Genomic DNA, 14572 nt, shown 5'->3' with positions numbered 1-14572 from the left:
CACTACATGCTCACATGCACATGCCTTACCTCTTTGGTTACCAAAACAATTCTAACAGGGATACAAACAACAGCAATTCATTCAAAGAAAATTAAAATCAGAGTTTAGCTGGAGTTTTACTTTAAATCTTAAATCCACGATTTTTTTCTAGGTATTATTTTCAAACAGAGAAAGAAAACTTTAGAACCTAAAGGCAGATTTTAAATAATGCATGTATTTTCTGTGAAGCTTACATGTCTTAAAATGTACCCCTACTTTATATTCTGACATCCATAGAAAGATATCAATAAGGGAGAACAAAAAAAAATCTGAAAATGGAAACTTCATCAATCCACATTATCACATCAATGCAACTATATATATATATATATATATATATATATATATATATATACTCTGTATATATGCACTTGATGACTGGTTCCCCCAAAGCTGCTCCACTTCACCATTTGTGTGGCCAATCCTTCACCAACTTCACAAACACAATGATACAACAATGGTCCATTATTCTATATGATCATGTAAAATGCAACCAGCATTCTACCTGTAAAGGAAAGAACCAAAGCTGTAGCAGGATTGACGTGTGGGTAAGTATCTTTTTGTGGCGTGTAAGTATTTTCTATCCAAACTTTAATGTAGCTGAAAGCTCACAGTTGGTCTTTAATGATATCCAACTTGTACAAAAGAACCAAGAATCCAATTAATGAAGATCAGATAGAGAATAAAGAGACTCCTAGAGGGGGGAACAGACGCCTAAAATGTTCATATGGTTCCTAAAAGTTAGCCCTTACTTTCTATTCTGACATTCATCTGCTAGAAAGACATCCCTAAGGGAGACCAAGTTAGCAATACAATAAAAAAACGAAATGGACAGGGGTTTCGCCTACTTAAAAAATGTCTTTGGTTTTTGTTGGATACATATCTTTACTTCCTGTTTGGATAAATATTTAGCATCAACACAGGAAGTAAGGTGAAAATTATACAAATGTGCTACAGATAGCAGATACAGAAAACCTAACCTTTCCAAATATATCCAAAGCTAAAGAAAAAAAATTGGTTGGACATTCACTTTGAGGAGGAAAATGTTACATTCAAGGCATTTATGCTCTCAATTTATGAATTGCTATATACATGTGGGGAGCTCAAATATTTTAGAGTTAAGGAAATTAATTTGAAGCCTTGATATGAGAGTTTGTTATATGTGTTTTTGAAAATCTAGGCAACAAAAACTCTGCTTTTAACCTGCATTGAACCTGCAATTAAAGGTTCCTATATTACATGGTAATTTATGATCTAAACAAGTATTAAATCCCTTAAGCACACTATATGAAGCACAAGCCTCTTCGAGTCAAGAAAACTACCCATATTTCATCTTGCTGACACAAATTCTCCTGGCCTACTCTCTCCCCCTATCAGACACTGTATGGCCCTTTGGAAGGGTTTCAGTAAGGCTGTTTTGTCAGTCTGACAACACATCTGACTGGCAAGCTACAGGAGGCAATGCTGATATTTTCATCCCCTTTAAAAAGTTTTAATTCCATCCTAATGCAAGGAGGAACAGCCTACATAAATGCAGAAAACCAGTTTTAAGGAGGCAGATCCACATATTTTTTTGGGGGGAATTTGCAAAGAGACTGCAAGCTTCAAACTGCAAACTGTTACTGCAAGTGCATCTATAATTGTGCAGAACATATTTTTAATGGGGGACCACGCTAATGTAAGACACCAACAGAAATTGTATTAATACTAACAAAAATGTCTGCTGGTGTCCCAAAGAAATCTTTAAATGTTGTTCTAACCTACTTTTCTGCTGGTATTGAATTATAGTAACCTGATGTCTATGACATTTTTAGCTGATACCAGTAAAACACCCGGCTGGATGCTTTTTTTTTGTTTTTCCTAACTGCAAGTATTGTTGTTTTTACATCTATGTTGTCTACGTACCATCCTATGGTAATTTATTATCATGTAAAATAACAGTGCAGTGCATGCAGATAAAGTGGATTCAGACCCAAAAACAAAAATGTAATATGATGGTGTGACATCATTAGTCTTTTTTCAGCAAATTGCCTTTTATATTCCCTTGGCAATACTACCAGTAACCCACTTCCTAGCCTAGAGGGAACAATGCTCATTCCTTATCAACCAAGGACAGGAAGTGTGTTAGACCTGCGGAACATCCCATTTCTTCATATTTCCATACCATAAGGGAAGGCATTCTGTAGCCCAAAGAGAGAGTAAGAACCGATGTCAACTGATTGCAGATAAAAAGAAATTTCCTAAAAAATGTATTTATTAAGACCAGATGGGACTAATTAGGATAATTTGATGTTACAGTTTACATGCACCTTACTGACAGTGCAGTAGTTAAATATGATGAGCATTTGGTTGTAACAAAACATATCACACAAACTACCACAAACAGAAAGAAAAAATCTATAACTAGTTTATTCTCTTTTCCTTTATAAAATAAATTATCAGTATTACATACAAATTACATCTACTGGATATCCAGTTTTAGCACATTGATTTGTAAACTGTCATGGCAATTCACAGGTTTGTGTTCAGTGCCCCCTAGGGGATCTAGATCTAAATGTATTTCAGCTTTGTATCATCTCTATGATTTGTTATTGAAAGGAATAGGTACAACTGTTTTTATGCTTATAAAGGACACATCTACAAAAATAGTAAACATTATATACAACAAAAAAGTAATGAAAAGGTATATGGCTGACCCTGTTGTAATGAACCCATTACCTGTAGACTAACATTTGAAAATTGTGCATTCTTTGCTTTCTGCAGCAACTTGATTTTCTGCACTGTAGAAATGGCATAATTGGCTTCTATAGGCAGCAAGTAATTGATAATAGCACACTTTTCTTACATAAGTACCTCGGTCATCATTGGTACTCTACTATAAACCCAGATACACTGTCCAGAGTAAAAAATAATCTTCATCTTCTGCACAGGTACACATGTACCACAGATTCTGGGAGTCTCTTTTCATCTGTATGTATCTGTTTATATAGATACTTTTCTATGCACCTGGTTGGTTGTTCAGCCCCTGCTGTGCCTTCCTCCATAAGTCTTTCATCACTCCGCCATGGGGGACTGCTGTACATATGTCAGATCTTCAACCCAGATCAGCAAGACAAGAGGCAACACTATTATCTGATGTGCGTTCATAGCTTGATTATGCCTATTTGTGTACAGTGCTAATGATAGCTTTTTTTCATGCAGAGACAATTGTAGCCTGCAAGAAAAGAAAACATCAGTAGGACCAGGTGTCTGATCGATAAGAATGTATACTTGGAATTTGAATGGAAGCTTCATTGTTTTGCATTATGAAGTGATTAGTAGCAGTAGCATTATCATTATACATTTACTCATATAATTCTAATCCATTCCAGCCCTTACTCCTGATCAGGCTCTCTCACTGCACTACATAGAAAAATAACCCTAACAGACACTTTGTTGGTCAGTTAGAGATACCCTGAACAATTTCCAAAATCCTGGGCCAGATTTCAGCTTTGTCTGATACAAGATATCTAGAGGAAGAATAAGAAATGAATTAAATAATATAAGTGTACAAAAAAGTAGTAAACACTTAGATAACCTAACAATCTTTATAAAGGATCCTTAGTTCCCAATAGGTCAGAACTAGATATCAGGAAACCTGGGTTTGTATAGGATTTTTCATAGACCTTTGCAAAGCACAGTAAAGAAGATGTAATGAAAAATAAAAGTTTATTTGTCTAAGTTTAAATTGATCAAAAACTCACAAGTTGTACCGTATATATGAATGATTAAGTACATCTGATTGCAAATGCTTTCTATCCAATCCAATCTTATGTATCAGAAAATGATTGTTGAAAATGCAATCTTGTACATGTGCGCAGTGTTTTGAGACATCCAATCAATAAATTACCTTTAGATAATTCAGTACAATTCAGTACCATTAAAGAGGAACGAAACTCAAAATCCCCCAAAACACAAAAAATGCACTTACCTTCAATCCCACAGGCAGTCCGATCCATCCAGAGGCATGTGTGAGATCAGACATTTTTTTTTCCCAATTAACAAAAAGGCGCACCCAAGATGTGTGACGTAGGTATCCCGGGAGGCTTTGCGTGAATGAGGAGGCGGTTCTGCAAAAAAAAAAAAAAAAAAAAGCAACAGAATTTTTACTTTACATTAAAAGGGTTGTCTACTCTTTTATGTAAAGTGAAAACTTTGAGTTTATGTATGCTTTAAGTACAAAAATAGCTGGGAGTTTACTTGTGTCTAATATGGTATCCTAAAGTATTCTCAATCACATTCTCAGTCACGTGTCCTCAAAAAGCTGAGCTCAGTTATTTCAAAGCCATTATTTCTAAATTTTAGGAAACTCTTTAGTCACCGGCAAGGTACCAATGGATTGGCGTAAGGCCAATGTGGTTCATATCTTGAAAAAGGGAGCAAAGTCATTACCAGGTAACTACAGACCCGTTAATTTAACGTCCATAGTTGGAAAGGTCTTAGAGAGTTTGATACAGAACCACATAGAGGAATTTCTGCTGTAAAAAATTATTATAAGTGATAGTCAGCATGGCTTCAAGAAAGACAGAAGTTGTCAAACAAATGTACTCTCTTTTTATGAGGAAGTAAGTAAACAGGTAGACAGTGGAGTAGCAGTTGATATAGTGTACTTGGACTTTGCTAAAGCATATGACACTGTACCCCGCAGACGGTTAATATGCAAGTTAGGGTCGATAGGTTTAGAAAAGTCAATCTGTAAATGGATAGAGAACTGGATTAAAGACCGCATTCAGAGAGTTGTAATTAATGATTCATACTCTGAATGGTCTAAGGTTATTAGTGGTGTACCCCATGGTTCAGTGTTGGGACCGTTACTGTTTAACATCTTTATAAATGATATAGAGTTTAGGAATAAAAGTACCATTTCTGTGTTTGCAGATAACACCAAACTATGTAATGGAATTAGGTCCATACAGGATGTCTATAATCTACAAGCAGACCTGGATGTACTGTTTGATTTGGCAGCCAAGTGGAAAATGACATTTAATATAGATAAACGTAAAGTTATGCACTTGGGGGCTAACAACATGAATGCTTCACACTGCCTAGGGGGAATACATTTAGGGAAGTCAGATATGGAAAAGTATCTGGGGGTTCTGATAGATCATAGACTTAATACCAGCATGCAATGCCAAACTGCAATATCTAAAGCTAGTAAAGTACTTTCTTGTATTAAAAGAGGAACAGACTGCAGAGATAAAGGCATAATCCTGCCGTGTACAAAGCATTGGTTAGACCACATCTGGAATATGCAGTCCAGTTTTGGGCACTAGTTCACAAAAAGGACATTGTGGAATTGGAGAGAGTGCAGAGAAGGGTAACTAAACTAATAAAAGGAATGGAGGAGCTCAGCCATAAGGAGATATTAGCTGAACTGAATCTATTCTCCCTTGAGAAGAGACATTTAATGGTGGATATGATCACCCTGTATAAATATATAAATGGTCCATATAAAGAAATATCTTCCTCACCATTCACTTTGAGACCATTACAAAGAAGAAAAGGGCACTCTTTGTGTCTGGAGGAAAAGAAGTTTAAGCTCCGGATAAGGAAGGGATTCTTCACTGTAAGGTCTGTGAAAATGTGGAATCGGCTTCCTTTAGGAAGTTGTTTCAGCAACTACTACAGATTGCTTTAAGAAAAAGCTTGATGTTTTTCTAGAAGCACAGAATATAACTGGATATTAGGGCTTTAAAGTAAAAATAACAGTGACTGTTGAACCAGGGAACATCCAATTTCCTCATGGAATCAGGAGAGAATTTTTCCCCTGTTGGAGCAAATTGTACCAGGGTTTTTTTGCCTTCCTCTGGACCAACTATGTCTTATAGGGTTTTATATCTGGGATATGTTTATTTCCCTAGTGGTTGAACATGATGGACTTATGTTTGACTTTTTTCAACCTAACCCACTATGTAACTATGTAACATGAAGATACTTTTATCAACACCTATATAAAGTGCACCTCATTTGGAAAAAGCCCTATGCCCATCTTGGACAAATGTCACTGAAAGTGATCTTTCCTGATTGTTTCCAGTGACACTAAGACAAATCAATGCTGTACATGGAGTGAGCTTCTGTTCTATGGAGAGAGGAGGATGAGTGAATGACACCTTGCTTCCCTTTCCTCTATAAAGAAGTATAGTGGTCATCCACACTTGGTCATTCATTGATGCACCAGGACAATTAAAATTTTTCTTTTCTGATTCAAAGGAGCCACATTATCTAAAGGGTTAAAATACCCTAGCTGCTTAGTTGATTGCTATGAAATATTGACCTATCTGGCAGTATAAAAGTTGATGGAACCCAAAGCTGTGTCCTGTGGTTTTTATTCAACCAGAATCTGCTGAGCTTATCTAACAGTTTCCTGTGTACATTGCCAGAGCTAGACAATGTCAGCCATCACTGGAAAAAGACAAAATCCTGGAATCATACTGATAACCAATCTAACCTAATTATAGCTTTTCTGTTTTCAAAAGACGCTAAATGACTATAGCTTGCTGGAAACTATGGCAATTCTGCAGTGTGCATGCCCAGTTCAGCTTACTGCAATGTCCTTCTATGACAGTAGACTAGATGTGAAAAACGATGCAACAATTTTAAGTAAACCAAAATGATAATTTATATGGAATGTTTACTTTAGCTACAATTAATTCCTAATGACACTAAAGATCCCCATCAACCTTGGACTTCCTGATCATCAGGAATCTTCTGTCAAGCAGATAAAAGAAAGAAGAACACAAAGAGCAAAGAGGATAACATGATTTAGTATCTCAGATGACCAAGAATAGTGCAGCTCCACTAAAAGAGACAACAATCAGTTTTCTACAGTAAAAAGCAAGTTGGCTTAGTAAAAAAGGTTACATGAATGTGGGTTTTCTAGACTGAAAAAATCCAAATCCTGCATTTTCTGAATAAGTTTATATGTGGAACTTTAGACACCTTTAACACACATACATTATTTTACAGCCTTTTATAAAGACAACATTTAAAATTCCATTGCTTAAGCAGGAATGTATTTACAAAATGATTTAGGATGACTCCATTGCAGTGACCTAACCAATATATTCATTCCTCTTGGTATGATTCAGTCCAATATTTTAATTAGACAAAGGGAGCCACAAAGCCAGTAGTTACTGCTGTTTTATACAGAACCTAAAACCACATACACCCATATATACATGATTGGTGTGCCTAAACAACAGTTTAAATGTACAAACCAGCCATGTTTAACAATAGGAACATAAAAACACTAATGATAGGATTACAGGTATTTATATGTACATATGTACAATTATAATGTCATATAAAATTACAACAAAACAAATTAGGTTGGTCAAGCAGGCAGAAATGTTTTGTAGGTGTCAAGCATATAAATGTAGTTGAGGCAAACTAGACTTTTACAGATTATAAAGAATATCACATCTAGATTGTCTCATTTGTAGGCTGTACTTCCTAATCTTCCTATTTTTAACAAGTGAACCTCAAGAAGACTACTCATTAAAATGATTAACACTTTTGCACTTCATTGCGTGTATTATTTTGTGAATGTCTCCTTGGCAACATGACAGTCTGTGCTCTTTCTTTTTTTACTTGTCTTTTGCAGGACATACAGACTATTTCTGTGTAAAAGCATTGTTTGGTTCTATAGGATATGACAGATGTATTCATGTGTGACTGTGTATCAGTGAGAGGAGCCATGTAATGTTGCAGCAACTAGTTAATTGCTATAATTAAGCCATAATGCTTTCTTCTATTCTTTTTATAGAGCTGCAATTTCTAACATTTCCCTGCAGAATACTCAAAACCTGATCGAAATAGCAAAATAGTTAGAAAAATAAACTGAAACTCTTAATTATGTCTCACGTGTAAATAGCACACTGTCAGTTTTGTGAAAACCACATTAGTTATAATTATTATTTTATTTAAGTGGTGCAGAAACATGTGGTTAATAAAGCTCCTCAGTGGAGGATTTCAAGGGCAAATGTTGGTACATAAATACAAAAATTGTAACCATCTCACTACAAGCTCAATACCTAAACAACTCAAAGCCACTAAATGTACTAAAAATTTTAGAAATCAATAGGTGCATTTTAAACCAAAAAAATATACATATCATGACTAGAGACTTTGATTACCTAATGAAGAATGGAAAAGCCACATTGTTAAAGTAGCTATAGCAAACTTCTAATGCAAAGCAAAGGCCATGATCGGTTGGCTTTCAAAGATCCAGCTGTTACATGGTACTGTGCAGTTTATAAAGCATTTACAGACATTAAAGACAAACTAAGATAAAAGCTAAATGAGGCCCTTGCTTGTTCTTCGCTTGCTTCTTACCAGGCCTGGATTTATGGAAAGGTAATACTGTATATGTTGTAGCCTAGGGCAGAAAAATGTCTGGAGGTTGGAAGCTGAGCCTCTTTATTTAGGTTGTACACTGATGTAGAAATGTCAGTTTTTCTTTATAGAAGAAAAGGCTTGGGAATGACAAAAGAAAAGCAGACCTTGTTCTACCAAATGCTAAATCAATTTTGGCATTTAAGCTAAAAACAATCTGTAGAGGAAAAAAAAGGGTATTAAATATACTTCCCCCACCTTCAGTCCACAATGCCTTGGCAAGGGTGATGAAACAATCCATTCTGATGTATGCTGAGGATTCCAAATTTCACGATAAGACGATGGAGCAAAATTTGGGATACTTAGAATTCCCCAGAAAGAAATCAGAGGCCACAGACAGGATTTGCGTATTTGCCAACCTTTTCCTCCACAAGCTGTAATGTCTAGATATTAAGATTTATTAACTTTCAATCGGTAGTGTAATTTATACCAATGGAAGTCAGAAAGTTGGGAAAATTGTTTAAGGATCATAAAATCCTGAAATCTTAAAAGCGGCATGCAGCTTCACTTGTAAATATCCCTCAGTAGTCGTAATATTTAACTGTACAAAAATGGATCTACCTGAAACCATGATTGTCTACAGTGAAACATGCCCCAAAAATGATGATAAACATGGATAAAATAATGACAAACACTTCAGAAACATAGCAGTTATCAAGCCTTAAAAGCATGCGTTCGTGCATGGGATTCAAAATCCATATTACCTATTTCTCAGCTTTATTTCACCCCAGACAAGAGTCTGCTACTTGCCTACATATATAATAGGACACATTGTCCATGTTTCCAGGTAGTGAGAAAGGTTTGCTTTATTAGGGTATGATAAGAGGTAAAGTATGGTAAAGGGAAGTTGGACTTTTTTTTAAAAGAGTAAAGTGAAATGAGGTGAACCTTGTACTTCACCTACAAAGCCAACAATTTTTTCAATACTTCTGAAACCTAAAAACATCTAAATTTCAGCTTCTAAAAGTAGATGAAAAAAACCTGGTTAAACAAATGAAGCAAAAAATTAATATATTTGGTCATGTATTTATTGAAAAAAAATACCCAATAACATATATGTGAGTGGTATAAGCAAGTGACTTGTGCTGTATTGCTGTAGTTGGTGTGACTGAGTAGCGAGGTTGCTGGTGCAAAATCACACCATCAGACACGATTACTGCTGAGGTTAAAATGGCCTTTGCCTCTTTAAGGATTCCTTCTTCTACTTTTGCTGTGTCAGTGTATATATGACCACCCACAGACAAGAGAGCCCAAGAAGTGTGCATGCCCAGGCAGTGATAGAGCGGGCACTGAGCTTGACAGCCTAGCTGGGCAGACAGGTGCACAACACATCCAACAGGTACTGTGACACTATGCTTTCCCTATGCCTCCTAGGAATGAATGATTTCTTGTGCGCCTGTGGCTGAAGATATATCCCAAAAAAGAAAAGGAAAAAGTTGGCGGTGCCTTGGTATGGAACCAGGACAGGTAAGTATAGTGGGTTTAGTTCAACTTTATTACAAAAAGCACAGATTTCTGTTAATCCAACTTTGAAATTTATAGCAACCCCTGGCAAAAATTATGGAACTACTAATCCTGGAGGATGCCCATTCAGCTGCTTTACTTTGTTGCAGAAAACAATTTAGCAGTTTTATTAAATAGCTGAACATTCTGGCATTTTAAAACATAAGAATTAAACAACGTTGTAATTAATGTAATTCCCCAAACAGGGAAAATAATATGAAGTCACTTATCAATGAGGAAAACATTGGGTCCATGGTTTGAATCTTGGCTGGGACACTCCTAATTGGAGTTTGAACGTTCTCCCTCTGTGTAGGTTTCCTTTCACTTTTCCAAAACATGCAGTTAGGTAAATTGGCTTCTTTTAAAATTGTCCTTGGACTGTATTAAAGGCGTATGACTATGGTAGGAACATTAGATTGTGATCCCCTTTGTGGGACAGTTAATGACATAACTGTATTGTGCTAGATAATATGTTGGCACTATATAAATAATGGATAAAAGTTTTATACAATCCTGAAAAATCCATTTAGTACTTTTATGCAACTTTTCTAGCTTTTATGACAACATGAATTATTTGAAGTTTGGACTGACTTCACTAATAAAAAACTTTACTTTTTATCAATCAGGTTTCACCTTTCTTGTATAGCAGTTGACAGATCAGACCATTGTTTTAACTGTACTGAGATGTGTACTGTTTGCTGCCCACGTCATTGAGTTGAATTACCTTTCCTAAAAAGTTTTAAAGCCATTTGCTTTGGGGGAAGATGCATTATCATCGGATGTAACACTTATAGATAAGCCACTAGGTGGTGGAAGAGAATACATTAAAGCCAGGACATTAAAGCCATTAAAGAAAACGGGAGAAAACACAATGGGAAAAAGCCCAAATTAGTAAAGTAATGTTCAGAAAACATTTAAAAATGTTAAAAAATGCTATCAAGAATCTATTTCTTCATTCAGAAGATATGTGTTTTCTCATGTAACAGTTTAATTTTTCTAGGAGCAATTTTGGTACAGATGCACAGTATATTGTGAGTGAGGGGGGGTCGCTAATCAAAAAGTCTCTAGCAATAAGTGTTTTGCCATATACCCCGATTGTCAGTAGAAGCAAATAAAAAGAAAAAAGCCAGGGCATTTGCAGAGCGGCAATGTATTGAGAGAAAAAAAAATATAAATATAACATAATTCCTTCAATGGAATTTTCAAATAATTATTGGTAATATTGTACAACAAAATTGCTACAAGGTCACCCTCGCTGAAGTGCATGAGGGAATTGACCGGATTCACTAGACATAGAATCCCCGAATTAATATTTGCAATAAACATTTCCGTGTTCCGCCGCGTTTCACTTTTTAGGACTTCATCAGAGAACTTGAGGTAAGATGTTTACATTGCAGGCTGCATAGAAATATATATACATAGAAATATATAATAAGATATTAAATTAGGGGGTTTTCGGTGTAGTGTAAAAGTTGTGCCTAAAATAAGGTTACAGAAAAAATTTTGGCCCAGAAAAACATTCCAAAGGTGTATCTGTCCTTAATTAATATTTTCACAGAGTGCCATACAATAACATTGTTAGAGTTTGTAAATACACTTCAACTGGCTGACTGACAGATACATATTTGACAACCTGGCCAAATCAAAACAAGGTAAAATGCTTAGTAGATCAGATTGTATTGCCTTACTACAGTATTTTGTACAGTCCAGAAAGAAAACGGATCTATGCATGGCTGAAAAACTACGTGCATTAAAATACATTAAAATTTTGTTAATAATAAACTGATGTCCAATTAGAGTAAACAAATGTACTCACTTGTGTTAATACAATGGTCAGGTAAGGAGAAAAAAAAAAAAGGGATTCGTGAGGTTGTACAAAGAAAAAAAATGACACCGCCGCCTGAGAAAGAGAAATGTACGTTTTACTTATAATAAAGATATGTAGTATAATGGTAGTGAAATGTACCATAGAGGTTTGTTAGGGTTAAGTATATATTACTAATTAGAATACACCAGATTAACAATTGTAAAACAACTGGTAAGCGTTCATTTAAAAGGTACTGGATCATGTAGGGTTGAACCCTTCTTATTAGTGTATATGGGTAACCAAATATTCAAATATTAATAGGATTAAATGGTATGTGGGGAAACAATCAAAGAGGAGAGATGATCAAAAGAATGAGGAAAATGATGTTACCTGGAGATGCTAAGGAAAATCTGAAGTTTGTAATGTGCAGCAGAGGCGCTGTGGGTAAAAACAGAGTGGAAGTGATAGAGCTGGCATCTGTCCTTTTAAGAGGAAGTGGGGAGGTGGACCAAATAAAATTAGAGCCGACACCACATGCGTAGACTCCCATACTGCTTCCACCCTGACGATGTACCAGGGAGAAGCTGAGAGATCCATGTTTTTTCTTTCAATACATTTCCCCTCAGCAAATACCCTGGCTTTTTTTTTCTTCTCTTTGCTTATAGATGCACAGTGCCATTCCAAAATAGTTTTTTTTGGTACCTGGCACAGCAGATACCAGTTCTGGATTTTAAACAGGATTTATATAGCACCAACATATTACGCAATGCTGTAAATAAAATAGGGGTTGCAAATGACAAATATAGACGTGTACACATAAGGCAAGGACCCTGCCCCGAAGAGCTAAAGACTGTGTTGCCTGATATAGCACCATTTGTTATAAAGACATGAGTTTTTGAAGAATTTGGTTTTCAAAATGCCTTAGTCCCAGGTCTAAAAAGCCCAGATGGGAGGGGGTCATGGAGAATAAAAATATAGTTTTGATTACATTAAACATAGACAGAAAAGAGTAAATAATTATGTTCCAATGCAAATCTAGTTAAACCCACTATGAAATGTGCTCATTTAAAATTGGCGTTGGAAGCACTTAATAAAAAAATAATTCATTTCAGAAACAAAAAATTAATAACATGAAAACTAGACATGTAGAGGGAACAAACATCTAATGAAACATCTGCATAAATACTGCTGTATTAAATCCAAGAGTTTTCCAAAGGTTGTAAAAAATATTCTATACATTGAAAAATGCCAATAGCAATGTTGTTTATACTGGCTTTATGATATTTCAGAGTTTTTGCTGTGCCAGTTTCCAGGATACTCTGTACCACCAGCCAGGCTCCACTGGTGGCCATGAACTGCGAGGATCATTCTTCCTGCATACCTCAGACCATTTAAAGGCTTGGTCACCTAGAAGAACTGAGAAAGTGCAGTACTCCTATTTATTTAAATAAAAAAAGCTGTCAAAGTTCAGATGAGTGGGGAGATTGTGATGCAGTTATCAGTTCCTTATGCCCATTGGCATGTAGCATCTCACCTGTGGCCACCTATAGGGAATTATTCGGGATGGTCCTGAATAAGTTCGGTAGTGCTTGCTGTCAAGAGCTGAAATGCTGGTTCAATAAAATCTACAGCAGCGGTTACCAAGATACCAACGGCCATGAGCCACTTGGGAAAATTCATTCTCATTGTCCACCTGAACTTGGTTTTTGAGTTTCCTTTCTGTTCTATCCTTTCTATTGAAAAAATATTATTGTAACCACCAGGCTTGCTGCAACAAATTACATTTTTGTCTTTAGTTAAAATACTTTTTAAAAAAATTATCATTGCTTTTGTGACATGGCATCCAGGGACGGAATTCTGAGTTCAGGCCTTGGCCTAGGGCAGCATGGCCACTGGAGGGCACACTCAGGCCTTCCAACTAAACTGTGGTGGCAGGTAAAGACTTGCTGGATGTTTATCAGCCGAGTGCTGCTGTACCTGCCAGAATGGTACAGTGCGAAGATATGTGACACAGGGAGCCTTCTGGTTGGTACCAGAGGATCACAAGACCATTTTCTTTTCCTTCCTACCTGTCGCCCCTAATTTGTTAAGTATTCTTATAGGAATAATGGTGAATACAGCTATGAGAAAAAAAAATCTTGAATCAATTTAATTTATCATTCAAGGGTATATAGTAAAATAGTAAATGTATATATTATCCTGTACTCCAATTACTTTATGAAGAAACACAGAAAGCCACATGTTTCCCTAGAAGGGGGAACCTTTGTTCTGCTACATTACTTTGCTTTACTTCATCAGTCACCTAACAGGTCTTCATTCTCCTACATTAATACCACATACATTGGAGCCAAATCTCCAGTGTGGGTTCTTGGATCATTTCCTTTAGGTGACTGTTAAATAGCATGTTTTATTTTCTATTTTATTACAAATATAAAGTTTTGATTTATTAGAATACTTTATATTTGTAATAAAATTAAAAATAAACAAAATGTGACAGCATGTATGAATACATTAATAGTCTTCATAATAATTTTACTTGATTAAAAAAGTGCTTAAAACAGTTTACAGCACCATCACATTTATTCTTTTAATGCCTCGTTTTAGAAGAAAGGGGAGTAAGATAAATGAGAACAACCTACTAGATCAGGGTTTTCCAACCAGGGTTCCTCCAGTAGTTTTTAGGGGTTCATTGAGCAGTTTGTGTGTCTCAGGTTATTCACCACTTACATCAATGATCTTCTTTGAAAACCTGTAAGGGTGACATTGTTCTCACTGACTGCCCTGCCAATC

The sequence above is a fragment of the Pyxicephalus adspersus genome, chromosome 3 (genome assembly GCF_032062135.1).
Source record: "Pyxicephalus adspersus chromosome 3, UCB_Pads_2.0, whole genome shotgun sequence".
Lineage (NCBI taxonomy): Eukaryota > Metazoa > Chordata > Amphibia > Anura > Pyxicephalidae > Pyxicephalus > Pyxicephalus adspersus.
This window is presented reverse-complemented; position numbering follows the sequence as displayed.